This window comes from Mobula birostris, chromosome 19, assembly GCF_030028105.1.
Source record: "Mobula birostris isolate sMobBir1 chromosome 19, sMobBir1.hap1, whole genome shotgun sequence".
Taxonomy (NCBI): Eukaryota; Metazoa; Chordata; class Chondrichthyes; order Myliobatiformes; family Myliobatidae; genus Mobula; species Mobula birostris.
This window is the reverse complement of record NC_092388.1, coordinates 56,666,844-56,693,231: the sequence shown is the minus strand read 5'-3', so window position 1 is coordinate 56,693,231 and position 26,388 is coordinate 56,666,844. Positions and strand designations below refer to the sequence as shown.

The window sequence follows — 26,388 nt, the reverse complement described above, 5'->3', positions numbered from 1 at the left end:
TCAACGTAAGCATTTCAGCTTTAATGCATTGCCTTGTTATAAGACTATCTTTGACTTCATTCCAGTTTATGGTGTGTCGCAGGCTGTCTACCAGAATGCATTCCTTAATAAAAGAATGCTTGGCTGTCCAGGCTTGGTGGGAATGGATTGAGTAGTGAGGTTGTTTAGCTGAATCCCAGTGTCATTGGCTGTTTAAAAGTCTGGGAGGGCTATGAAAGGATTGCTGCTCAAAGGAGTGTTGTCAGGTCAACACAAATATGACTTTTTTTTAAGTAGACATTTTTCTTGTTACAACTTGGCATGTAAGCATCTAGTAGTTGGAGGTAGGGAAACTATGCTGAGGTAAATGCTGGAGTATAATTGATATTTTTCAATTATCTCTGATAGTACAAATAGCTTTGTCCCATCTTGCAATTAGTTACTTGTGACATGAATCTTTTCAATGTATGTGTTGATTTTTTTTCAATATGTTTGCATTTCTCTCTCTATAGATAACCTCTGTAATCTTCATTCACTTTCTCCTCATCAGATCACGAGTAATTATTCTTTAGCCTGTCAGGCCATATGCTTTGAAGTGCCATTTCAAAATCTCTTCACCCTATTTTTAAGACCTTTCTTTAAACATAACTCTTTGTGCAATGAAAGTTGGAAAACAAAACTGCAGATACTGGTAATCTGTTTAAAAAAGAAGAGAGAAAAAGCTGAAAAAAAAACTCAGCAAGTCAGGTAGCATTATGGGAATAGAAATGGGGAACGTTTTAGTTCTGATATCCAAGATTTTAGTGAATCCATCCTTTGGCCTGGGGTGAGGCTTTACCTGCAGTTTGTAGGAGTGCATTGAGACATTTTTAATATTTTAAGATGGTGTGTGCGGTATTCTGTCATGGATAATATACAATAAAACTGAAAAATGTTGGAAATAAGCACTTTAGACAGCACCTTTGTGTGTACACAGATGCAGAGTCAACATTTTTGGTTAATCTTTTATCAGAACTGGATGGATTGGAAGTCAATATAGAATATAGAAATCTACAGCTCATTACAGGCCCTTCAGCCCACAATGTTGTGCCAGCCATGTAACCTGCTCTAGAAACTGTCTAGATTTCCCTAGGGCTAGGTTTTAACATGAGGAGAAATGGAGTAGTAGGAGCTCGGGGTGAAGAAACCTGAGACAGAATAGAAGGCAAAGAGACGAGGTGACAAATCAGCTAATAATCCAAGGTAATCGTCTAAAGGAAGGTAAATACACAATATCTGTCTGTCATTGCTTTGTGTATAATATTCAAATATTTTGTCTTTGTATGCCCATTCACTTGGAATTGTTAAATAATTTTGGGGACTGGAGTACAAAAAAGTTACAAACCCCTCATCTTTGTCCTCATTTTCTTTAGTTTGTATCCAACTTAAAAATTGTTAAGAGTACAGCTGAGGTTTAATTTTTCCACCAAGCAAGAAAAACCAGAGCTGCTAATGGAATCTTTGGTTCTGAAAGAATTGTTCAGTTTTCTAAACTTAGCATTTGTTTTTCAAATGTTAATGCAAGATAAGCTAAAGGTCGTGTTTTTCATTTGCTCAATTTCAATCACACCTGTTTAATGGCATTTTGCAGTAATTTCTGATTTCTGTCGTTCTGATAATACCTAGCTTATTCATCCTTAGATCTTCTTGTGGTGCTTAAAGCTGACCATTGGTTAGAACTCCTTTCAGCTGGAAGTCACTCATTGGCAACAGATTTTCCACTTGGCCTCAGTCCATTTTTGTTGATAGTATTTCATCAGAAAAATGTGATGGAATATCTTAATGAAACTCAAAAAAGAAACTGCAGAAGCTGTAATTCTGAAATCTGAAAATGTTTGCGTCGTTAATTCTTCAGAACTGGAAAAAAGAGAAAGGAAATTGATAAACACATTTCAGGAAAAATTGAGAGGGATGGATAGGACAAAGAAAAGATCTTGAAGGTGACACCAGGATTGTCTTGGAGATGAGCTGTAAATATGACCATCTGTTAGATGGGTTAATGACAACAGTCAGGGAAGGAGAACATATGAAAGGAAGATAGTTGGAGAGTGTAAAGAGATGCAAACACAGTGCTGCAGGATGTGCCAAGCAGATCAGGCTGCATTAATGGAGAGAAACTATATATATCACAATGGATGACCTAGCCCATATGAATACAGGTTTGGGAGGTTAGGAAGTGCCTTGACCCAAGATGGGGTGTTATTTCTTAATCTTGTGTTTAGGCAAGATTATTCAGAAATTCAGTGGACTGAAGGCACATGCTTAGCAAAGCATTTGCCCTTTATGTGATAGGTGTTTTTACATTAAAGAAACCAAATACAGATTTGTTATGTCATCTAAAACCTTTGACAGACTTCTAATGCACAGTGGAGTAGTTGGTTGCATTATGGCCTGGTATAAAAACACTGATGGCCAAGAATGGAAAAGTCTACAGAAAGTGGTAGATATAGCTCAGTCCATCACAGGCAAATCCTTACCCACCACTAAGCCCATAAGGAGCTCTGACATAATAAAGTAGCATCTGTTAGCCAAGACCCCCCCACCCCCCACCATCCAGGCCACACTCTCTTTTCATTACTACCATCAGGAAGGAGGTACAGAAGCCTTGGGTTCCATGCCACCAGGTTCAGGAGCAATTATTACCTTTCAATCATAGTGCTTCTGAACCACCATACATAAATTCACTTTCCTCAAATCTGAACTAATTCCAAATCTGAACCTAGTATTATTTATTTGCTTATTTTTAAATTTGCCCAGTTGTCATCTTTTGCACATTTTGTATAGCTTTTCATTGATTCTGTTGTATTGTTTTCCTGTGAATACCTGGAAGAAAATGAATCTCAAGGTAACATATGGTGACATGTAGTATCCCTACTTTGATAATAAATTTACTTTGATCTTTGAAATGCTGCACAATAGTTGGAAGAACTGCAAATGCATCGTCAGAAGAACTGTGTGGTTCTCTAGAAGGGTGAAGGGAGGAGGTGGAAGGAGAGGTGTTGCATAGGAAAATGAGTGGTGGTTGGGAGAGTAGTCCAGGGGGTTCCAAAAAGAAGTTCCTTTTAAGTGTGAGAGGAGCAGAAAATGTGTTTAATGGTCAGAGGTAATTGAAGGTTGCATGAGTTATGAAGGATGAACTATCAAGTATGGAGGCTGTTGAGGTATGAAGTGCAAAGCAGCAAAGCTCTGTCCCAAATGAAAGAAGCTGATAAGTGATTCGGGGGAGGTAAATGAGATGGAGTCAAGCATAGATAATTATGGTGAAAAAGAGATCATTGTTCAAAAAAAAAAGGAAGATGTTTCAGACAACACACACAAAATGCTGGAGGAACTCAGTAGGCCAGACAGCATCTATGGAAAAGATTACAGTTGACATTTTGGGCCAAGACCCTTCATCAGGACTGGGAAAAACAGATGCTATCTGGCCTGCTGCGTTCCTCCAGCATTTTGTGTGTGCTGCTTGGATTTCCAGCATCTGCAGATTTTCTCTTGTTTGTGATAAAACATTTCAGAGTCACTTCATTTAAAGCCTCATCAGAGCAAATGTGACAGAGACAGAGGAATTCTAGTGAAGTCCTCAGGGGAAGCAAGATGGAACCACAAATGGTCAAGGTAGCAGTGCCAGTCTGTTGGCTCAAAATCTATGTTGTCCTCTAAGATAACGCCAGATCCAGAAAGAGAAGGGAAGAGTCAAAGATAGACCACGTGAAGATGAGAGCAGTGTAGAAAATAGTGGCCAAAGTAATGAAATTTAAGTACTACATGAAAAGGATTATTTCACCTTCTATTTGTGAAATCTCAGTTGGTCACTGACTCTATTTTCCTTGCGGAGTTGTCACCCATCTTCAATACAACCATGTCCGTTAACTTTTCTGCTATGGTCACTTGATTTAATTTTCCTGTGCTATCTCTACCAGCTTGACAAGTTCTGCAAACTCTCCTTACTCCATTGAGCTTGCTGTCTGCATTGAGTAATTTTTATCTCCCCTGTTTTTCTGAATCTCTATCCTCTACATCTTTTGAAAGCATGCCTTTTTGCCTTCTCTAACCCTCCAACAAACAGTGTTGAATTCCGTTCTTCCTACAAACTATGTATATTCAAATTGGTTTGGAAGTAACTCAGAAACGCATAGCTGGGGTGGTTGATGGTTGAGTTGAGTTGTTCTTTACCATGGTGATGAAAAGTTTGCAAATGGATTGCCAAGATCAGAGAACAACTCAATCCTACTACAATTGGTCTTTAAGTTAAAAGACAGTACAATTTCTAGTGGCTTTGCTTTACATATAGCTAGAGGATAGTGTTTTATTTTTTTTAAATTAAGATTCAAGATAATCTTAGTAATTTTCCCAAACATGAATAATTAGCAGTCTTCAAAGTACAGTTAACATTTTGCCTTGCCATGTGATAACAATTTTTTGTTTATTGTTTCCAGACGTCTACCTTTTGTGCTTAAGACACACATGGAAGGTCTGTGATCTAATGGACACACCTGAGATTTCTGTCTTGATGGATGCAAACAGAACAGTTGCATTTCATGTGGTATGTCACATTCATTTTCATTGCAATTATTTTACCAGTGATTTGTTGTCAAAGACTTATCAAGTGTCTGTTTACCATCTTGCTTGCTTGTAGTGGACATTATAACTTGTGCAGACTTTAAAGCCAGTTCCAGTTGAATGCACTGAAGCTTCTTAACTGATATGTTAATCTATAGAATACCAAGCAAAATTTAGAATGCAATCTCTAGCACCAGATTACAGAGTAATTTCATTACTAATTTCTCAATGTTTATAGATATGAAACTACAAATTGCTGTACAGGTGAATTGTCTTTGTTCCCTACGTTATTGTTTTTTTCATAAGCATTAATATGAGCATATTAAAATTCATGGTAATCTCAAATTTGAATCATAAACATCAAACTTCAAAGTTCAAAGTGCATTTATTATCGAAGTATGTACACTAATGTCCTTTGCTCTCAGAAGTTAAGGAATTATTAGAGATGGCAAGAGCTTCCATATACATGAGTTGTAATATTTGTCTTTGACAGTCATAATCTGACTGGTCTGGCAGATGTAAATTTTCTGAATCTAGATTCCTATCCTTTTGCACTCGTGTTACTAGCATTGTGATTTATTTTCAGTTATATTAATTATGTCTCATAAGACATCTAGTTAATTACAGACAAGAAAAGAAGTCTTTATTCAGCAAGGGCTGAATGACTTTCCTGAACGGTGTTGTCGGTGTCCATTGAATTCCAGTTTGGAGGCAAAGCTCATCATTTGGGGTTGCATAACATTCAGGAATGTGATTAAGCTGCAGCAAACAATTGTGTTTTGATTGTTTAATGGAAGGATGTCTTTTCAGATCTCATCCTCAAGGCAAAGGGTTTTGCAGACTCTCCTGGGATTCTCAGGCATGATGAGAATCACTTAATTGATAGATCAAATGGCTTGCAGTAACTGCTTGTCCAGACTTGCTCAGAATATCCCCTTGTGTGTAATACTGAAGGATTGCAGAGGGCTTTATAATACCCTGGCATTGCTGCAAGTTGACAAAATGGTCCATATTGGTGAAATAATTCCTATCTTTCATCTCCTTTTTGATTTTAGTGGATGAAATTGTTGGAATCAGAAGAATGACTGCATAGTAAGAAGGGAGGAGATATCCCCTCTCACTTTCAAAATCTTTGTGATAATGACTGTTTATGAAATCTTGTCAATGTGAAGGTGATCCAAATGTTACAAGTCTGGAACTGGAGAAATATAAATGTTTAACATCTACTTTGGAATCATATTTATCAGTACTTTTATGGCACACTATTTCAGTGTCTTCACGTGCCAGGGCAGCAGCATTATTTCAAAGAACCTGGCAATCTATTACTTTGTGTGTCAGCTACATAAAACCTATTTAAATTTGCATTTAATTCCACGGCATGATCTATGCTAAACAGTACCATATAATGTAAGCTCACCTGTATGGTATCCCAGTGATCTACAGTGACAGACCTGAGCCCACACCTGTGTTGTGTACCTCAATGTTATGTTGTCGTTGCCTTGGCAAGTAAGGTAAAAATAAATCCAAAGGGTTTCTACAGTTATATTAATAGCAAAAGGATAGTGAGGGATAAAATTGGTCCCTTAGAGAATCAGAGTGGACAGCTATGTGTGGAACTAAAAGAGATGGGGGAGATTTTGAACAATTTCTTTTCTTCGGTATTCACTAAGGAGAAGGATATTGAATTGTGTAAGGTAAGGGAGACAGGTAGGGAAGTTATGGAAACTATGATGATTAAAGAAGAGGAAGTACTGGTGCTTTTAAGGAATATAAAAGTGGATAAGTCTCCAGGTCCTGACAGGATATTGCCTAGGACCTAGAGGGAAATTAGTGTAGAAATAGCAGGGGCTCTGACAGAAATATTTCAAATGTCATTAGAAACTGGGGATGGTGCTGGAGGATTGGCATATTGCTCATGTTGTTCCATTGTTTAAAAAGGGTTCTAAGAGTAAACCTAGCAATTATCAGCCTCTGAGTTTGACATCAGTGGTGGGTAAGTTGATGGAAAGCATTCTTAGAGATGGTATATATAATTATCTGGATAGACAGGGGCTGATTAGGAACAGTCAACATGGATTTGTGCGTGGAAGGTCATGTTTGACAAATCTTATTGAATATTTTGAAGATGTTACTAGGAAAGTTGACGAGGGTAAAGCGATGGATGTTGGCTATATGGACTTCAGTATGGCTTTTGACAAGGTTACACTTGGAAGGTTAGTTAGGGAGGTTCAATCGTTAGGTATTAATATTCAAGTAGTAAAATGGATTCAGCAGTGGCTGGATGGGAGACACCAAAGAGTAGTGGTGGATAACTGTTTGTCAGATTGGAGGTCGGTGACTAGTGGTGTGCCTCAGGGATCTATACTGGGTCCAATGTTGTTTGTCATATACATTAATGATCTGGATGATGGGGTGGTAAATTGGATTAGTAAGTATGCAGATGATACTAAGATAGGTGGATCAGAAGATTCTAGGTTCAGCTCCTGGCTGGCGCGGTGACATTTGTGGATGACACGAAGCTGGGCGGCAGTGTTAGCTGTGAGGAGGATGCTAAGAGAATGCAGGATGACTTGGATAGGTTAGGTGAGTGGGCAAATTCATGGCAGATGCAATTTAATGTGGATAAATGTGAGGTTATCTACTTTGGTGGCAAAAACAGGAAAGCAGATTATTATCTGAATGGTGGCCGATTAGGAAAAGGGGAGGTGCAACGAGACCTGGGTGTCATTATACACCAGTCATTGAAAGTGGGCATGCAGGTACAGCAGGCGGTGAAAAAGGCGAATGGTATGCTGGCATTCATAGCAAGAGGATTTGAGTACAGGAGCAGGGAGGTATTACTGCAGTTGTACAAGGTCTTGGTGAGACTACACCTGGGGTATTGTGTGCAGTTTTGGTCCCCTAATCTGAGGAAAGACATCCTTGCCATAGAGGGAGTACAAAGAATGTTCACCAGATTGATTCCTGGGATGGCAGGACTTTCAAATGATGAAAGACTGGATTGACTAGGCTTATACTCTGGAATTTAGAAGATTGAGGGGGGATCTTTTTGAAACGTATAAAATCCGAAAGGGATTGGACAGACTAGTTGCAGGAAGATTGTTCCCGATGTTGGGGAAGTCCAGAACGAGGGGTCACAGTTTGAGGACAAAGGGGAAGCCTTTTAGGACCGAGATTAGGAAAAACTTTTTCACACAGAGAGTGGTGAATCCGTGCCACAGGAAACAGTTGAGGCCAGTTCATTGGCTATATTTAAGAGGGAGTTAGATATGGCCCTTGTGGCTAAAGGGATCAGGGGGTATGGAGGGAAGGCTGGTACAGGTTTCTGAGTTGGATGATCAGCTGTGATCATACTGAATGGCGGTGCAGGCTCGAAGGGCCGAATGGCCTACTCCTGCACCTATTTTCTATGTTTTCTATGTGGCGTTGTGGATAATGAAGTAGGTTTTCAAAGCTTGCGGAGAGATTTAGACCAGTTAGAAGAGTGGGCTGAAAGATGGCAGATGGAGTTTAATGCTGATAAATGTGAGGTGCTGCATTTTGGTAGGTCTAATCAAAATAGGACATACATGATAAACGGTAGGGCATTGAAGAATGCTGTAGAACAAAGGGATCTAGGAATAATGGTGCATAGTTCCCTGAAGGTGGAATCTCATGTGGATAGGGTGGTGAAGAAAGCTTTTGGTATGCTGGCCTTTATAAATCAGAGCATTGAGTATAGGAGGTGAGATGTAATGTTGAAATTGTACAAGACATTGGTCAGGCCAATTTTGGAGTATCGTGTACAGTTCTAGTCACTGAATTATAGGGAAGATGTCAACAAAATTGAGAGAGTACAGAGAAGATTTACTAGAATGTTACCTGGATTTCATCACCTATGTTACAGAGAAAGGTTGAACAAGTTGGGTCTTCATTTTTGGAGCGTAGAAGGTTGAGGGGGGCTTGATAGAGGTGTTTAAAATTATGAGGGGGATAGATAGAGTTGACGTGGATAGGCTTTTTCCATTGAGAGTAGGGGAGATTTAAACAAGAGGATATGAGTTGAGAGTTAAAGGGCAAAAGTTTAGGGGTAGCATGAGGGGGAACTTCTTTACTCAGAGAGTGCTAGCTGTGTGGAATGACCTTCCAGCAGAAGTGGTAGAGGCAGGTTTGATATTGTCATTTAAAGTAAAGTTGGATAGCTATATGGACAGGAAAGGAATGGAGGGTTATGGGCTGACTGCAGGTCGGTGGGACTAGGCGAGCTTAAGAGTTTGGCATGGACTAGAAGGGCCGAGATGGCCTGTTTCCGTGCTGTAATTGTTATATGATTATGTGGTTATATGGCTGACCAGTGTCCGGCATTGCTATACTCTATTTTTGTAAAGTTGGAAATGACTGCTCACCAATGATGTACGGTGTCACACTGAAGAACCTGCAAATCAGTGAGGATAAGGAATATATCAATATGTCATCTGATACTATTTGGACTCAACTTGAGTGTTTGTTACACCAAACATGTCAGCAATGTAGTTGTGTGTGTGTGTGTATATGTATATATATATATATATATATATATATATATATATATATATATATATATCCATCCTTAAAGATGGACACCGCTTTTTTAATGCATCATTCCATAAAGAGATCCTAAATGGTACTGAGGCTCGTACCCATGATGGAGCTGACTAGATTCAGTTCTCTGCAGCTTATGTCCATTCTTTGCAGTGCCCCCTTCCCCGCCCCCCCACAGCATATCAGACAGAGGCAGCCAGATGGAATGCTTCCTTTGGTACATCTGTAGAAATTTGCGAGGGTCTTTGGTAACATTCCAAATCCCTTTAAAATCCTAATGAAAGATAGCTGCTGCTGTGCCTTTTTTGTAACTGCATCGATATGTTGGGCCTAGGATAGATCTTCAGAGATGTTGACACCCAGGAACTTGAAATTGCTCAGTCTCTCTACTTCTGATCCCTCTCTGAGACTGGTGTGTGTACCCTCGTCTTATCCTTTCTGAAGCCCTCAATCAATTCTGTGGTCTTACTGACATTGAGTGCAAGGCTGTTGCTGTGACAGCACTCAACCAGCTGATATATCATGCTCCTGTACGCTGCCTTGACCCCATCTGAAATTCTGCCAACAATAGTTGTATTGTTAGCAGATTTCTAGCTGGTTTTTGAGCTGTGCCTAGCCACACAGTCATGGGTGTAGACAGAGTATAGCAGTGGGCTAAGCACACAGCCTTGAGGTGAGCCAATGTTGATAGTCAGTGAGGTAGAGATGTTATTTCTGATCTGCACAGACTGAGGTCTTCAGGTGAGGAAGTCGAAGATCCAGTTGCAGAGGGAGGCACAGAGGCCCAGATTTTGGAGCTTTTTGATCAGACCTGTAGGCATAACGTATTAAATGCTGAGTAACAATCAATAAACAGCAGCCTGACGTGAGTATTAGTATTGTCCAAGGTAATGAATGTGAATTTAAAACTGTTCTATGATGTTGAGTTTTCTTCTCCAGAAGTAAGCATTTGTTAATTGTCATTTGTGATGGGTTAGTTTAAATACGTGGTTATATCTCCTTAAACTGTGTGCTGTCAGTGGTTAATAATTTTTCAGCACACAAACAATGCACCAACCTATACAACTGTGTTACACTTTATTGTAATTGACATTAGAAGTTTATTCTAAAATTTTCTTTCTGAAAGCATGAGATCTGTGGTTTTTTAAAATATTCTTTTAGGCATAGGAAGGAATTTGTGTTACTGTTAGTGAAGCATGTTAGGAAAGGAACATCTTTGCTTATTTTTGAGTTTCTTTTATCTTGGGGATCTTGGCCTTCGCTACAATGAAGCGTAATGTGGACAAAGTTTTTCAAGATTCAAGGTTGTTCATGTCATTCTTCAGTGCATGAGTGGAAAGGAGAACAAAATGATTGTTACTCTGGATCTGAGATAGAACAAGAAAAACAATAAGCAAAAAGAACACTATCAAAAACAATTTTTGATACTATTTTTAAACCCACCATCCTATAAAACACAAAATACAAGTAACTCTTATGTATATGAACTGATTAAGTGTACATAACGTGAAACTAGGTGATGTACACATAGTGGTGGCGGATGGAGAAATTGATCAGCCTGGTGGTTTGGAGGAAGTAACTATTTTTGATTCTAGTGATTGTGGTGTTAATGCTGTGTAGCCTCTTCCCTGATGGTAGTGGGACAGACAGTCCATAAGCAGGGTGGGTGAGACCCTTCACGACATTGCTGGCTTTTTTTCTAGCACCTTTCTGTATTTATGGCCTTGATGATGGCTAGGCTGTTTTCAGTCATGCTTTAAACAATTTTAACTACCTGTCTGCTGCAGTGCTATTTCCATAGCACATAGTCATGCAGCATGTAAGGATGTTCTGTAGAAAGTCATGAGTACTGGTGTGCCTTGACCAACTCAAAAGAGTAGAGTCTTTGGTGAGTTTGCTTGACTCTGGAGGATAAGCTCTGGAATTTTGAGTGTTTGTGCAAGATGCACACCTCCCAGGAGTTTAAAACTGCTAAGAGTTTATGAGTAATGTGGGTTTCCCTGAAGTCGATAACCATCTCCTTTTATTGACGTTGAGGAAGAGGTTATTTGCCTGGCACCAGGCCTTGAGTTTTTGTTTTCTGACCCAAGAGAATTTTAATAAGTGATTGGTTTATTGTCTAGAATTCAGTGTCTACCAGTTCTCGTTGATTAGGGGAAAAAAATCAATAAATCAAAGCATTGAGTTCCTTTTAGGATCTTTTGAGAATTGTATGTTCCAGCTCTCCCATGATGCTGACGTGCAGATTTGCCATTTCTAACCCTGTTCCAAATGAAATCGAATCATATAGTTTGGATAAATGGGGTGGAGATACATCTCTACCAAAGGAGGTATAAGGTACTCCTTCCCTCCACTAGCCTGCAGGTCACCCTTGGGCAAAGTGTCGCACCTACCTAGGTCCTCTGCCACTCCATCAGGGTCACCTGAAGCCATGGGATCGAATTGGTGGATGGCCGTACGAGCAGTTGGTGCATATCACAAGTCTAGTTATATGACCACTGATGCTCGGCAGACAATCTCTGAAGAGTATTGATAATGCTGGGGTCACCCATCTTGTGAAGCAATTTCCAGAAGAAGGCAATGGCAAGCCACTTCTGTAGAAAAATTTGTCAAGAACAATCATAGTCATGGATAAGACCATGATCATCCATGTCATATGATGATGATGAAATGAAAGGACATTGCATTAATTTTGTGGGTTTATTTGCACTCTTCCAATTCTCTTGCCCATCTTGATCAATTCTGCTTGCAAACAAATAATTTTGTGTGCACAATATTGCATGTATATATGTATGTATATGTTGTGTGCGTCTGTGCATTTGTGCAAATAAGTCTGTATGCAGATACAAATGGCCAAGATTCTGACCTATTTGTGTATTTATAACGTTCACCTAGGCAATGCCTCTAATAAGTCTTTACATTTTCAGTTTGTTCATGTGTAAATAATTTGGGATTCCATTTACAGTCTTGTAACCAAACAGTTAAATCTTTGCAATGGTGTTTTGTCTTGTTTCAATTTGGAAGATGTTGGTAAGCCTTGTTTTCACTTGAGTGAGATTTTAATTCACTGTGTGTAATTACAATTGTATCAGCAGTTTGAAATGTGTGCAGATACACAGAATTGTAGCCAATTGTTCTTATTTTTCCTCCATATAGTAATGGTGCAGCTGACTTCCTTACCTTATTCCCAAACATAGCTGATTGGTACCCCTTATGGTCCAGAAATAAGTTGAAAATATACAATGATTGAGATCTCAATTCTCCAGTGTAAGGAAAAAAATGAAGAATCAAAATCCTGTCAATAAAAAAAACATTTCATCATCAGTACCTTAAATAGTCAAATGCTTTTTCTGAGACACTGTGACCCCTGGTTCTGGAGCAGCAAGATGAAACTGCCTTTAATTGAATGCATTCTCAATTGCTGTAGAATTTTTTTTTAATATAACATCTACCTTGGATTCTGAGGGAAAAGCTTATGCTACAGAACCTTTCAATGATGCACCTCCTCCAAACCAAACTCATTCTTCTTTGGCAGCACATGCAAATGCTGGAGGCATTGAGCAGGTGAGGCAGGCCCTGGTGCAAGAGTTTGGCCTGAAATATCAACTGTTGGTATTGGATGTGTTGGATTCGGATCGTATATCTAGATCAGTTTGTAAATTGAGGGATGTGATTAAACTGTAAATTTGAGGTGTACAGCCAAATTGCAGAATTTCTTGCCTATTTAAAGTGACTGTCACAAAATGATACTGATAGTTTTGTCAAGCACTTGGATCAACATTTAATTATCCAAAAATAATCACTCTATTTTGCAATTACTTTTAACCTGACTTTTTTTCCAGCAGAGTCAGGGATTCAGACATGTTTACTTTGACTGCTTCTAATTATGACATACAATATTTTTTCTTTGTCATAGACCAATGGTTATAAAGCTGAAGTTGGTTGCTGGTAGGATTTACTGTTTATTCATGGCAGACAGTGGGTTTTGCTAAGTTAAAGAATAACCAGGTATTTTTAAAATAATGGATTAGATTTCCGCTGTCTGGTCCATTCGAGGAAAAGCTCTTTTGCTTTTAATAGACATCACCAGCAATGAGGGATATTCATTGATCCAAGACATTATCGAAGAGAAAAAAGACGAAGGGACTGGCACGCTGAAGAAAGACCAAACCTTGTTACGGGATGAAAAGAAGATGGAGAAGTTGAAAGCCAAGCTACACATGGGTGATGACTGTAGGTTCATAGGTGCAGTCAGTGCATTTCTTGTCATCAGAGTTATTGGGGATTAGGAAATAAGCAACAATAAACTGATATATTTACTCAGAGGAAAGAGTACTCCAACCCAGATGTCCTTGTCAAAAGCTGAGGTTCACAGACTGGGTTCCACGTACCCCTTGCTTAATGGAATTGGTCATAAAAAAACATTGGAAGCTCTGGTTTAAAGCTATGTTGTTTCAAACAATATGTGCTTTCAGGATTTTGTGTCTTCTGTCTGATGGAGAGGGCAGAAGAGAGAATGTTGTTAGCCACTCCTTCTAATCTGGAAATCCCAAGTTAGGGACCCTGTGGAAGGGTGGCGATGGCATGAGGATTGCAGTTGTGGAGACTCTGAGAGTCCTCCTTGGAGCAGAGGAGGTTTGGTGAAGGATGGAGAAGTAGGGCAGGCTCTACCACAAAGGAAAGATTGTGGCCAGAGGTCTTTGCTCAAGGAGCCTGAAACAGTGAGAGTGCTATGATGTGTGCAGGTGTTGATCGGCTCGATTTGCAGAGGCTGCTTCCTTTTTGGAGGTTTTAGAATCAGGCTTGTTCTCTGAGGATAAATGGTCAGCCATTCAGAGCCAAAATTAAAACAACTTTCTTCACAAGGGTTGTGAGTCTTCAGAATCATTTCACCCCAGGACTGAGTGCTGAGTCTGATGGAATCCTAAATTCTTTCAGAATCAAGGGCTGTAGGCGCAGAGCAGAAACAACAATGATACAGAATGGCAGAGAAACTTCTGATTTATCTTTTAAGAGTCGTTTGGATAGGTACATGGAGTTTAGAAAAATAGAGGGCTATCGGTAAGCCTAGTAATTTCTAAGTTAGGGACATGTTCGGCACAACTTTGAGGGCCGAAGGGCCTGTATTGTGCTGCAGGTTTTCTATGTTTCTATGAAATGCCCCATCGCATCCAAGTATTTTACTGTTTATCCTGCCTCATTTTATATTAGTCATGTAGCAAGTTCCTGTGTTATAATCCCAGAACAGCTCTGATACCTGATGACTGGATACCCATGAGACACACTGCACTGTCAGCAGCACCAGAAATGTATACCATCATAGTTTGAAACCTTAGCCCAATATATCTCTTGCTGTACCTTTTGCGATCAAGCCAAGTGACCTACTTTGGTTCAATTAGAAGTCTAGAAAGGCACAACTGCATGAACAGCTATATCAAGAAATAAGTTGCCAGCCTGCTGAGACTGTAATACAGGACTATATGCATTCTAAACAGATAACAATGAATGGAGCTGAGCTCTTGTAACCAATTGTTTAGACTAAAGGCCAGCAGTCTTATCACATCTAGTTATGAATGGTGGTAGGCACATCAAGGATTAATAGGAGGTGGAACTCCAAGTTATGCCTCTATCCCCAAAGATGGTGGGCCTCACCATGTGTTTCAAGTCTGAAGCATTCATTGCCAAGCCTGTCAGGAAATACTGAAAGGATGATCCACCTCAATTTTCTCCTGAGATCCCACCACAGAAACTGGGCTTCAGACAGTTTGATTCACTCCATGTACTATCAAGAAATGACTGGGAGTACTGTACTGAGCACAGGTTATCGGAGTAGGCAACATCCCTGCTCTAGTATTGAAGAGTGCGCACCAGAACAGGTACACATCTCGCAGATCTGTACCAGTATAGTTACAACAGTGGTTTCTACAAGAGCAGGAATGTGCTCTTCACAAAAAGCAGATCAATCCAATCCAGCTAATTACTATGCAGTCAGTCCATTCTCATTATCGGGTTATTATTGCAGGAGTTTCTCAGGACAGCATGGTATGCCCAACTATATTCAGCTACTTTATCAATGAATTTCATATGGTTAGAAGTATGTGCTGTTTTGAATGCATTACGTAGTTCCAATTTGTCCTTCATCACCACATGAAGCAGTTCACACCTGCATGTGCTACACAAGTACCAGACAGTGACCACATTCAACAAGTGAGATAAAATCGGGAAATGCTGGAAGCACTCTTCAGGTCAGGCGGTATCTGCAGTAACAGAGTTAATGATTCAACTTCATGTGTTAACTCTGTTTCTCTTTTCACAGATGCTGTCCGTCCTGAGTGTTTCCAACTATTTGTTTTTATTTTTGATTTCCTCCTCTGCAGATTTTATGTTCATTCTGCAAGGTAGTGTAGCCACAGATTTTTGACTTTTAATGACATTACTCTTGTTAAGTACTGCACCATTGGCAAATTGGGGCCAGAAACTTAACTGGGCCAGTTGTATAAATACTGTTCATGGCCAGGTTAGAAGTTGGCTGTCCTTTACTCAGTGACTCACCCCAATGTGACAAGAATACACATAGATTAAGATGTTAGCTGTCCCGTGTGATCAGCAGTTGGTCTGCCACCCGTCTTCAGGAGAGAGAGAGATAAGGAAAACAATGGAGCAGCATTCGGAGATGTGTAATGAAGGGGAAGGAGAGCTGTCAAGATCGGCTGCCCCTTTGAACCCTGAACTGTTTGAAGTGATGGACAGGCGATACCCCAGCAGGGGGATAAAAAGGGACAGGTTCGCTAAGGCAGGGCACACACGACACCCGAGGTAATGAGACACTGGAAGCGGTGCACCTCTCACAAGTCGGTGGGAAGCTTTTGGACGGCTGATCGCGGGATCAAGCCATAGACGCTCAGGGTAGAAAGGCATGATCGGCGGGAACCTGGTATGTGTCCACCCTTGCCTGGGTGCCAGGTTCAGCGCAGGGAAATAATCGTATCTGGAAACGGAGGGGTCATGGTCGGTGACCTTAGATGACATCACAAAGGACTCGCCCGACAGCTGACTGCGAAGGTCTGTGTGTGGAAGCCGTTTGAATATTCATTCGTTTTTGCTCTCTCTCTCCTTCCCCCACACTGTCCATCTCCCACGGCAGCGATTACTGCGAACTGAACTGAACTTTGCGTCACTTTGAAACTGGTCATTTGCCCCTAGACAATGATAGAGCTTGATTGATCCTGTTATCTGAATTCTGTGTACATGTATATTTATCATTGCTGAACTGTTGCATTCATTATCCTTTTGATTAGAGTACTGTGTTGCTTGTTTCTTTAATAAAACTTTCTTAGTTCTAGTAATCCAGACTCCAACTGAGTGTTCCATTTCTGCTGGTTTGGCAACCCAGTTACGGGGTACGTAACACCAACACTCCAGAGCCTTTCCACCATGTACAAGAAATATAATAAAATACTGTTCATTTGGCCGGCTGGTGGCGTAGTGGCATCAGCACCGGACTTCGGAGCGAAGGGTCCTGAGTTCGAATCCAGCCGGCTCCCTTGCACGCTTTCCATCCATGCTGGGTCGAGTGTCGAGCTAGCAACTTGGCCTTGTAAAACATAAGAAAGCTTGCTAAAAAATAAAAGCACTGTCATGACGGCATCCTGATGACTCCACTCGGAGTTAATTTCACCTTCCACACCTTAAGTATTCCTTCCTTTCATCACTGACGTGCAATAGTTGCAGTGTACATCTACAGAATTAACTGACTTCACCACTAGCCTATTCAACAGCATTTTATTAAGTCCAAGATTTCATTTGTAGTAATAAGTAGATGCAAATGACTGAATAGATATTCTCTTCCAAGTTTTGCAAAATCCTGACTTGGAAATATTGTCGTTATTGTCCCAGGTGCACCATATTTAGCAACTGACCCTGTAAACTAAACCAGTCATATTCTTTGATTGAAGCAATACAGGAGTGTATTATGGGAATAAAATTGTTGGTTACCCAAATAAATCTCATGGTTTAACATGTCATTAAAATTAGTCAGCTCCATTGTGGACACTAGCCTCTGCAGTATCCAGGACATCTTCAAGGAACAGTGCCTCAAAAAGGATCCCCCACCCACCACATGCCCTCATCTCATTGCTACCACCAGGAATAAGTGTGAATACATTTCAAAGGTACATTTAATGTCAGAGAAATGTGTACAATATACATCCTGAAATTTTTCTTCTTCACAAACATCCACGAAAACAGAGAAGTGCCCCAAAGAATGAATGACAGTTAAAATATTAGGACCCCAAAGCTTCCCCCTCCTACACACACAAGCAGCAAGGCAACGACCCCTACCAGCAAAAAAGCATCAGCACCCTCCACTGAGCACTCAAACGTGCAGCAAAACAACAATAAAGGCACAGACTTGCAGTACCCCAAAAGCTATTCATTCACCCAGTAATTTGAAATACCACAGGCTCTGTCTCCCTAATAAGGGAGAAAAAGGGGTGTCTCCATTTCACAGCGAGAGGGGAGACATAACAAACAACTTACTGATTTACGATGTTAAAAGTCTGGCGTCGCTGAGTGAGTGAAGATACTCATTCAGTGATTCAGGACAGCTTCTTCCCCTCTGGCATCTGATTTCTGAATGGACATTGAACCCATTAGCACTACCGTACTAATTTCCTTTTTGCACTACAGTCGGCCCTCCTTATCCGCGAGGAATTGGTTCCGGGACCCCTCACGGATACCAAAAAACGCGAATGCTCAAGTCCCTTATTCAACCTGTCTCAATGGGGTGGATCTTAGGACCCAGCGGAACCCCGGACCTTATTTAACTTGTCTCAGTGCGATGGGCATTAGGACCCGGCGGTAGAGCTCTGAGTCCGCAGTGTTTCTTGCAAACGAAAATAATCACAATCACGATTAAAAATAAAGTAGAAATAATAAAGCAATCAGAAAGAGGTGAAACGCCATCAGTCATTGGAAAAGCGTTAGGCTACAGTCGGTCAACGATTGGAACAATTTTAAAGGATAAAATTAGAAACTCCCTGCCTAATTAAAGCCACAATTATTACTAAGCAACAGAGTGGTTTAGTTATTAGGTTTTGGGTTTTTGATCCTTCCGCATCAACCCGGCAGGGATGGAGAGCACGCTCAGGAGCACTCTGTCACTGGATCGAACTCAGGAACTTGTGTTCCCGAGCCTGGCGCTGAGACATACGTTTCTTAAGTGTTTTATATGCATAGAAAGGTCAAATATATACTATATACTAAGACAAACGTTTGACTAACTGACGCTAAATAATATCGGATGTACCTGTTCCGACTTAGTTAGTAAGAGAACTTCCGGTTTTTTTTGATCCCGATCCACGATAACCTACGCACGTTCCTCCCATATACTTTAAATCATCTCTAGATTACTTATAATACCTAATACAATGTAAATGCTATGTAAAATAGTTGTTATATTGCATTGTTTAGGGAATAATGACAAGGAAAAAAAAGTCTGTACATGCTCGAACAGCAAGTGCTGGAAGAGCACTTCCGGGTTTTCTCACTTCATGGTTGGTTGAATTCGTGCATGCGGAACTTGCAGATAAGGAGGGCCGACTGTACTTATTTAATTTAACGATTTGATATTCTGTAATTCAGTTTTTTTCCTTAGTATTATGTATTGCATTGTACTGCTGCTGTAAATTTAACAAATTTCAGGACATATGCCGGTGATATTAAACCTGATACTGACGTGTCTGAAGAAAAAAAATAGCTATGGTGTAGTTTAAGCGATTTCCCTTTCCAAAAGAAAAATTGAGACCTATTCCATTTACAAATTACCATCACTAATAAAAGTAAATGTTACTTGTATACAACTGCCCGTGCCTCAGTTATAATGCAGCCATAATTTTTATAAAATTTATTTTGCAGTCCCTTGCTGAAATTTTGTATTGTTTCTTGAATATCTGAGTACATAAGCTCTGGTAGTAAGCAAATTCAGTGCCATAGTGCATCAGTTTTCATACGTTAACAACAGAAGCTCATTCACAAGCTGTGGGACTGAAGCAGCACTTATAATCCAGGGGTCACGAGCCAGGCATTTTTATGAAAGGAACTTGCTCAGACATCTCAAATTAAAGAGCTCATTTTGTGTGCAATTTAATGTTTCTTTAAAAAGTGATTTATTATTGATGGTTACAATTTTTATTGTAAATACATCTAAGTCTTTTCATAATTTCAGCTGCGAGGTTAAATTTTGGTCATGTATCATTAAATTATTTAAATAACCAACATGTTATAAAATATCAATATATTTCTTTCATAAAATGTAAAATGTAGTTCATCTGTGCTGTGTTTCCTGCTTTCTTTCCTATAACTTGGGTTGATTTGTGTAAATATATTACTTCTGAGACTTGCTTACTGGTGATACGAAAGATTGTCTTCTGAAGCTGCATCTATTTGTTGTACAAGTATTCCTTGATTTATAAACTATTTTCTTTCTTATAAAAGCACTTGTGTGTAATTTGTAAATACAGAAGGCTGCGCAATACATTTATGGTGCTTTGGTACAGCGTATTTCTATCAGGTATTAGTTAAAACAAAAAAATAAATTCAGAAATCAATGGCACATTTTCCAGAGAGTTGAGGGCATTTTAGTGGAAATTTATAACTCAAGGCTTTGTAAATTGAAGGATATCTATTTGCACTGGGGTGGAAATCCCTGGGGCTGAAATTGCCTCAATCAGTGATTTTGATGCTCTGCTTGCAGCTACTTGTGAAATTAGATTGCCACTGCTATTGAGTGACTTGTTGCACAACTGCTGCTTTGATGCTGCCTGTAACCAATCAGTAGTAGGCCCCTATGAGATTTGAATCTCTTATTTGATTTACTTTTTATCAGTTTCATTCTCTGTGGTGCTCTCAGCCACTTACATTTACAATATTGTATAACAATTGCAGATACATTTCATAATGCCACATTATCTTTTCACAATGAAAAATCTTCCCTTACTCCTAACTAGATGCACTTGTGTTTCAATTTTTTTTACATTATCTATTTTTGTGTATATATTAACCCCTCTATCTCTTTCTAGTTCCATGATATTTTCTTTATGCCTTGTGAATTAATATTGCTTGACCTATTTTTATTATGCATTTTTTATATTTGTTATTTTCTATGTTTATTATGGAAATACTATTTGATGTACTATTTTTGTTTCATTAGAATGTTTTTTTCAGGCACTTAATACACAGTTTGTTTGATTATAGTCCTGTGAAGTGCTGAGGACACTTTGATTTTAAGGGCGTTAAGGTGATACAGTTTATTGCTAGTTCAGCATGTATTTAAATCTGTTCTGTTACCTGAAGAATCACTCATTCCCATTTTATATCCCTTACCCAATTTTGTCTCCATTTTACACTGCCCCACAATAACATTTAACTTACTAGAATTAAAGAACCTATAAGAAGCTATGTCTTATTCAATACCTTTTGAAATCCATTGATGCTGTGATTTGATCTTAAGCTGTCATAAAGCACACAAAGCATTTTGGAAAATCTTTTGTTATGAAAGATAGATAGATCGATACTTTATTCATCCCAAAGGAAATTACAGTGTCAGAGTAGCAATACAAGGGCACAGGTATATAAATATTAGAAGAGAAGTAGAAAGAATAAAAAAAATAAGTTACCTCAAACAGTCTAACAGGAGGGGGTCATTGCTTCCCAGCTATAAGTTGACTCATTATAGAGCCGAATGGCCAAGGGTAGGAATGACCTCGCATAGCGCTCTTTGGAGCAGCGCAGTTATCTTAGTCTATTACTAAAAGTGCTCCTCTGTTCTGCCAAGGTGGCATGCAAAGGGTCCAGAATTGCCTATATAAATGTAATTATTTAAAAATAAAGGCTTTTAGTGCGTCAATTATTTTGAAATATCATGTAGATGGATCCCATTTTGACTGATCAATGGCCAACAATATCTCCCTTTTGTGCTTGGGATGAGTATTGTCACCGAACTCAAAGTTCAGCAGTTTTGGAAACAATATTAAAAAGGACCACCTTGTGTTAATAAAATATACTCATTCAACATTAACAACCTACATTTTTGAAGATAAGGCCCTCATGATGATTATGAACACTCTGCTACTCATCCTAGTGTATTCCCAATAAACACACACTTTCATACACAAGCTACTTTTGCCATTAATTATCTTGTGGAATCTAAAAAATTGTATTTTTTTTTACTGGGACACATAGAAACATAAAAAACCTACAGCACAATACAGGCCCTTCGGCCCACAAAGTTGTGCCGAGCATGTCCCTACCTTAGAAATTACTAGGGTTACCCATAGCCCTCTATTTTTCTAAGCTCTATGTACCTATCCAAAAGTCTCTTAAAAGACCCTATCGTATCCGCCTCCACCACCGTTGCGGGCAGCCCATTACACGCACTCACCACTCTCTGAGTAAAATAAACACTTACCCCTGACATCTCCTCTGTACCTACTCCCAAGCACCTTAAACCTGTGCCCTCTTGTGGCAGCCATTTCAGCCCTGGGAAAAAGCCTCTGACTATCCACACGATTAATGCTTCTCATCATCTTATACACCTCTATCAGGTCACCTCTCATCCTCCGTCGCTCCAAGGAGAAAAGGCTGAGTTCACGCAACCTGTTTTCATAAGGCGTGCTCCCTAATCCAAGCAACATTCATGTAAATCTCCTCTGCACCCTTTCTATGGTTTCCACATCCTTCCTGTAGTGAGGTGACCAGAACTGAGCACAGTACTCCAAGTGGGGTCTTGTATTGTTAATAGTACTTATTCATTTATTGGTGTGTAGCATGTTAGCGTAGCGGTTAGTGTAAAGCTGCAGGACCAGAGTTCAAATCCCACCACAATCTGTAAGGAGTTTGCACTTTCTCCCTGTGACTGTGTGGCTTTCCACCAGGTGCTCTGGTTTCATCCAATATTCCAAAGATGCATAGGTTAGGGTTAATAAATTGTGTTAATAAGTTATGCTATGTTGGCGACACTTGCCGGCTGTCCCCAGCACAGCTTTCCACTGTGTTGATCATTGATGCAAATGATGCATTCCATTGTATGATTTGTTATACCTGTGACAAATAAAGCTAATCTTTAAATCTTTAATCTGTATTCAGACATGATATGTGTTTGAACATTTGTTGTTTCTTACACTACCTTACTGAGGAAATTGTTGTTTCATAATACTACTGCATATTTGAACAGAATGAAAGTTTTGCTCCATTTAGGAAGGAGAAATTCTCTTTCCTACTATCAAACATGTGAACGCAGAAGTGTGCTATCCTTTGGCATTGCTCATGATCGATCAGAGAATGTGCTATTAGTTTTACAGCGTAGTGTTAGTTAATGTTCCAGGAAGTGAGTGCTAGCATATTGTATGTCTTTGCTGGGATTTCTGCAATGAAGCTCAACCTGTAGTGTTAGACTTTTCCATCACCAGTTACTTTACATGTTTTTTTTTACATTTCATCTGTACATAAAACTTTGAATATATAATGAGAGAGTGATGCATGTTCTTTGTGAGACTCTAAACTCAATTATTGACTTGGTCTGTAAAAGATCCCATGTAAAATTGTATGTTACCCAGTCTAAATGAATGCTACAATTACAAATTTCTGCACAAAACAATTGTACGCCTCATATGAAATCTGTCAGAGCCTAGGAAATGTGTTTCAGTTTTCACTGTGTAGGTTGCCATTTATAATCTCATGGTTTGTAAAGTCAGTTGAATTTGTAAGCCTTAACTAGATTACAAACAAAACTCCCAGTGGCCACCCATTTTAATTCCACTTCTCATTCCCATTCCAGTATGTCTACCCATGGCCTCCTCCAATGTCAGGATAAGGCCACGCTTAGGTTGGAGGAGCATGTATTCCGTTTGGTATGATGGTATGAACATTGATTTCTCAAATTCCCCCCCCCCCCCACCCCCAGCCTTCACCATTTCCCATCCCCTTGCCCCTCTTTCATGTTATCTCCTTGCCCGCCCATCGCCTCCCTCTGGTGCTGCTCCCCCCCGCCCTTTTTTCTTTCTTCCATGGCTTATGTCTCTTTTACCATTCAACTCCTTAGCTCTTTGCTTCACCCCTCCCCCTCCAAGTTTCACCTATCACCTGGTGTTCCTCTCTCCACTCCCCCACTTTCCACATCTACTCCTGAGCTTTTTTTTTCTCCAGTCCCGCGGAAGGGTTTTGGCCTGAAACATTGACTGCACTTTTTTTCGTTGATGCTGCCTGACCTGCTGAGTTCCTCCAGCATTTTGTGTTTGTTAACTGGATTATGTGCATTATAAAAATGGCAGTTGCTTTAACAGCAGTGTCTGAAAGCTAAATCTGTTTAACAAAAAAAAACGTTTTCAAAGTACTGATTAGATTGTTTGACTGGGACCCTGGAGCCCAAAGAAGTTTTGCACATCTGAATTGGAGCCAAAAGACTTAACTGGCAATCTTCCAAGCAAGCAAGCTGGGTGAAAGAAACTGGGCTGAATGATTTGTTTCAATCCCTTTTTAAAGTTTAGCTGTTGACATTTGCAGTTGTGTTTCTGTATGAGAGAAACTGATTAAACAAATTTTGTGGTGATTTTAGAGTAGTCAAGAAGAAAGTCATTATATGCTACATCCATCTTTAGTAATACTGAAGGACCAACTATTAGTAAAAATTTATTAAAATAGCTTGTATGCTTAATTTTAAAGGCTGTATTGTCATGACCAAGAAGTTGCAGAAAATATGCATGGGAGAGAAGTTACAATATTCTTTAAATTGTAATTTATGTGAAACATGCACTTTAGGGCTTGTGAAATATATTTTATGATCCAAATTTGCTTTTGAAGAGTAGGGTTGTTTCAGATGCCCTTCAAAGCAATTATAGTCCCTCTTAAAAAGTTGTAGATCAAAAAGTTGGTGCTGAAAATCTGTAATAATGGAAAGGACTTGTGTTTGTATTTGACCTCTCACAACCTTGGCACATCTTAAAAGTGATGAAACTGTGTTTGAAGCATAGATCCTCTTGAGATTTATGCAGAAATTTGAAATTGCAGATATACAATGAGCTGTGAAATGGAACCTGAAATATTTTTGCTATTTTAAACATATTCCTAATCTAATCAGGAAGAAAAGTTTGATCTAAAGAAATTATTAACCTGTCACTCAGCTACTTTTTCTCTTCTGAATTGAGATTACACAGTATTTGCTTACTTCTCACTTTTGAATTCAAGGTGAAAGATATCAATGTTGAGGAATTAAGCTTTCTCTGTGGAGGGACCTGGGTCAATTTAATTACTCCTTGCCCAGAAATAGCACATCATATATGAAGTAAAACTTCATAATTCTAGTCTACCAAAGTACTTGACGTCTGTATTCTTGTTCTCGCATCAGCACAGGGTGTTATTGCCTTTTAAGGACTTTTTCTGAGCATTCAACCACAATATGAACAGAGCTGAGGATGCCCTCATCACCAATACTGAGGGTTTATTGGCCCTTTAGCCTGAAGTTAAAGGATAGTGTACAGCTTACAGGCCCTAAAGAGTAATAAGCTTTGTCCTTTTGCTTTGTTATCTAAATTAGATTTCTAGTGTGTTTGTGTTCTCTGTGAAAAGTTCATTTTTTTCCAGAATAGCATGTTTCCTGAAAGTGAAGATCTGACGTTTATTAATCCCTGAGCTGGCCCTTCAAAAATGACTACTTGATTATGACCACTTCTTACAATTTCTGGGGTTAGAGAAGATGAGGAAAAGAAAGTGGAATTTTTAGGGAAAATATTGGTCTAATGGGCCTTAATTTATTTTGGTCTTATTTGAAATTCTGGCACACTTGGAGCAGATATATAATAAATGTGCTTGGAAATCAGAGGATATGTTATATAGCTACGTCTTATACCCAATTTACCCCCCCCCCCCCCGTCTCAAAAAGCACCAGCGATTCCTGTTCGGATCTGGCTGTCAGTATTTCTTGGATTGTGTTGGTTAGGGAGGAGGGTAATTTCCAAAACTTCAAAGTATGGTCTTACCAAAGCTAGCAAGAAAAGAAAACAGCAGATTTTATTATTTGTAATTATCAGAACTCTGTGGACTCATGGACATGGCAAAACGCCATAGAAAAATTTAGCTTCTTAGTGCAAGCAAACAATTCAGCAATACTAGAAATGTTGATGTGTCAAACCCTGTGGGTTTTGGTTAAGTTCAATGGTGGATGGGTAAGCCCATCGCTTCATCTTTTCTTCCTCAAAAAGCCTTTCAAAAAATTCCAATACATGAATTCTTTTGCTTCTGGGGATTGCACAATAGTTTTTCTGTGTGTAGTCTGAAAATTTCAGGTTTAAAGTAACTTGTAGTCTGGTCTGTTGTAATGGTGCTTGACTGTACTCGGGTGATGCAATGATAATGTTTAGAAATTTCATATAGATGGGATCAATTATTTCTGTTACCTTTTTAAAAAAATATTAATTTCCATACATTTCCCAACAATAAATTCTGCATTAAGTTTTTAAACTTGCTGTAGGTTCCTTGCGTGGCACATGTGACAAGAGCATAATATTTCTAGTTCAGTATTATGATTTGTTTCTCTCTGTAGCTGGCATTTCCTCAGGAAGAGAGAAAAATGAAAGCATTGCTAACATTCTGTGGTATTTCATTGCTGTCCTTGCTTGGGGAATTGTGTGAACAATGTACTTGGTTTCATTCTCTTGATCATGTTTTTTTACCAAAACTTGTGCGTGTTGCATTACTTATTGGGTACTACTTATCAGTGATGTTCTCCCCATACAGAGGTCAGACTGCTCTGTCCTGGATACATTACCTATGATGTGGCAGAATACATCAGTTCAATGTATGTTGGGCAAACAGTTGCTTCATCTTCTGCAAGTTAAAATTCTTTTCAGGCCTAATGGTGACCTAGTCATATTTGTAAAATATTAAATGCTTCCTTTCTAAAATAATTGAGAAATGATATTTAGAACAACTTGTAGAGCAATTAAAAGGTATTAAGCAAAAATACAAATATTCCACTATCCTTTCTTCATTCAGAATGTATGGGTGCAATAGAATGGAGCATTTAAATCATGGCTTTCTGAGAAAATGGGGTTATCTCAATAACCTTAAAATATCTTGCTGGGGTTAAGCCTAACCATATGTTTTCTTCCCTATCACACCACCTCTCCCCTGCCCTCTCTATATTTGGTTTCAAAATAAAAGCTCAAAAGACCCATAATTTTCTTTGCATCTGTTAAAATG

The 26,388-nt window shown here is 39.2% G+C and overlaps 1 protein-coding gene across 10 annotated transcripts in view; it reads left to right on the top strand.

Moving 5' to 3' along the window:
• atxn1a (ataxin 1a) overlaps positions 1 to 26,388 on the top strand; it is a 310,350-nt gene that overhangs the window by 173,601 nt on the left and 110,361 nt on the right. For 9 of the 10 annotated variants that reach the window (XM_072283639.1, XM_072283638.1, XM_072283641.1 and 6 more), the window contains one exon: positions 4,452 to 4,558. The exons of the other annotated variant lie outside the window; for it this stretch is intronic. The gene's annotated coding sequence lies outside the window, so the exon portion shown is untranslated. The remainder of the gene's footprint in view (positions 1 to 4,451; positions 4,559 to 26,388) is intronic. 10 annotated transcript variants of the gene reach the window in all.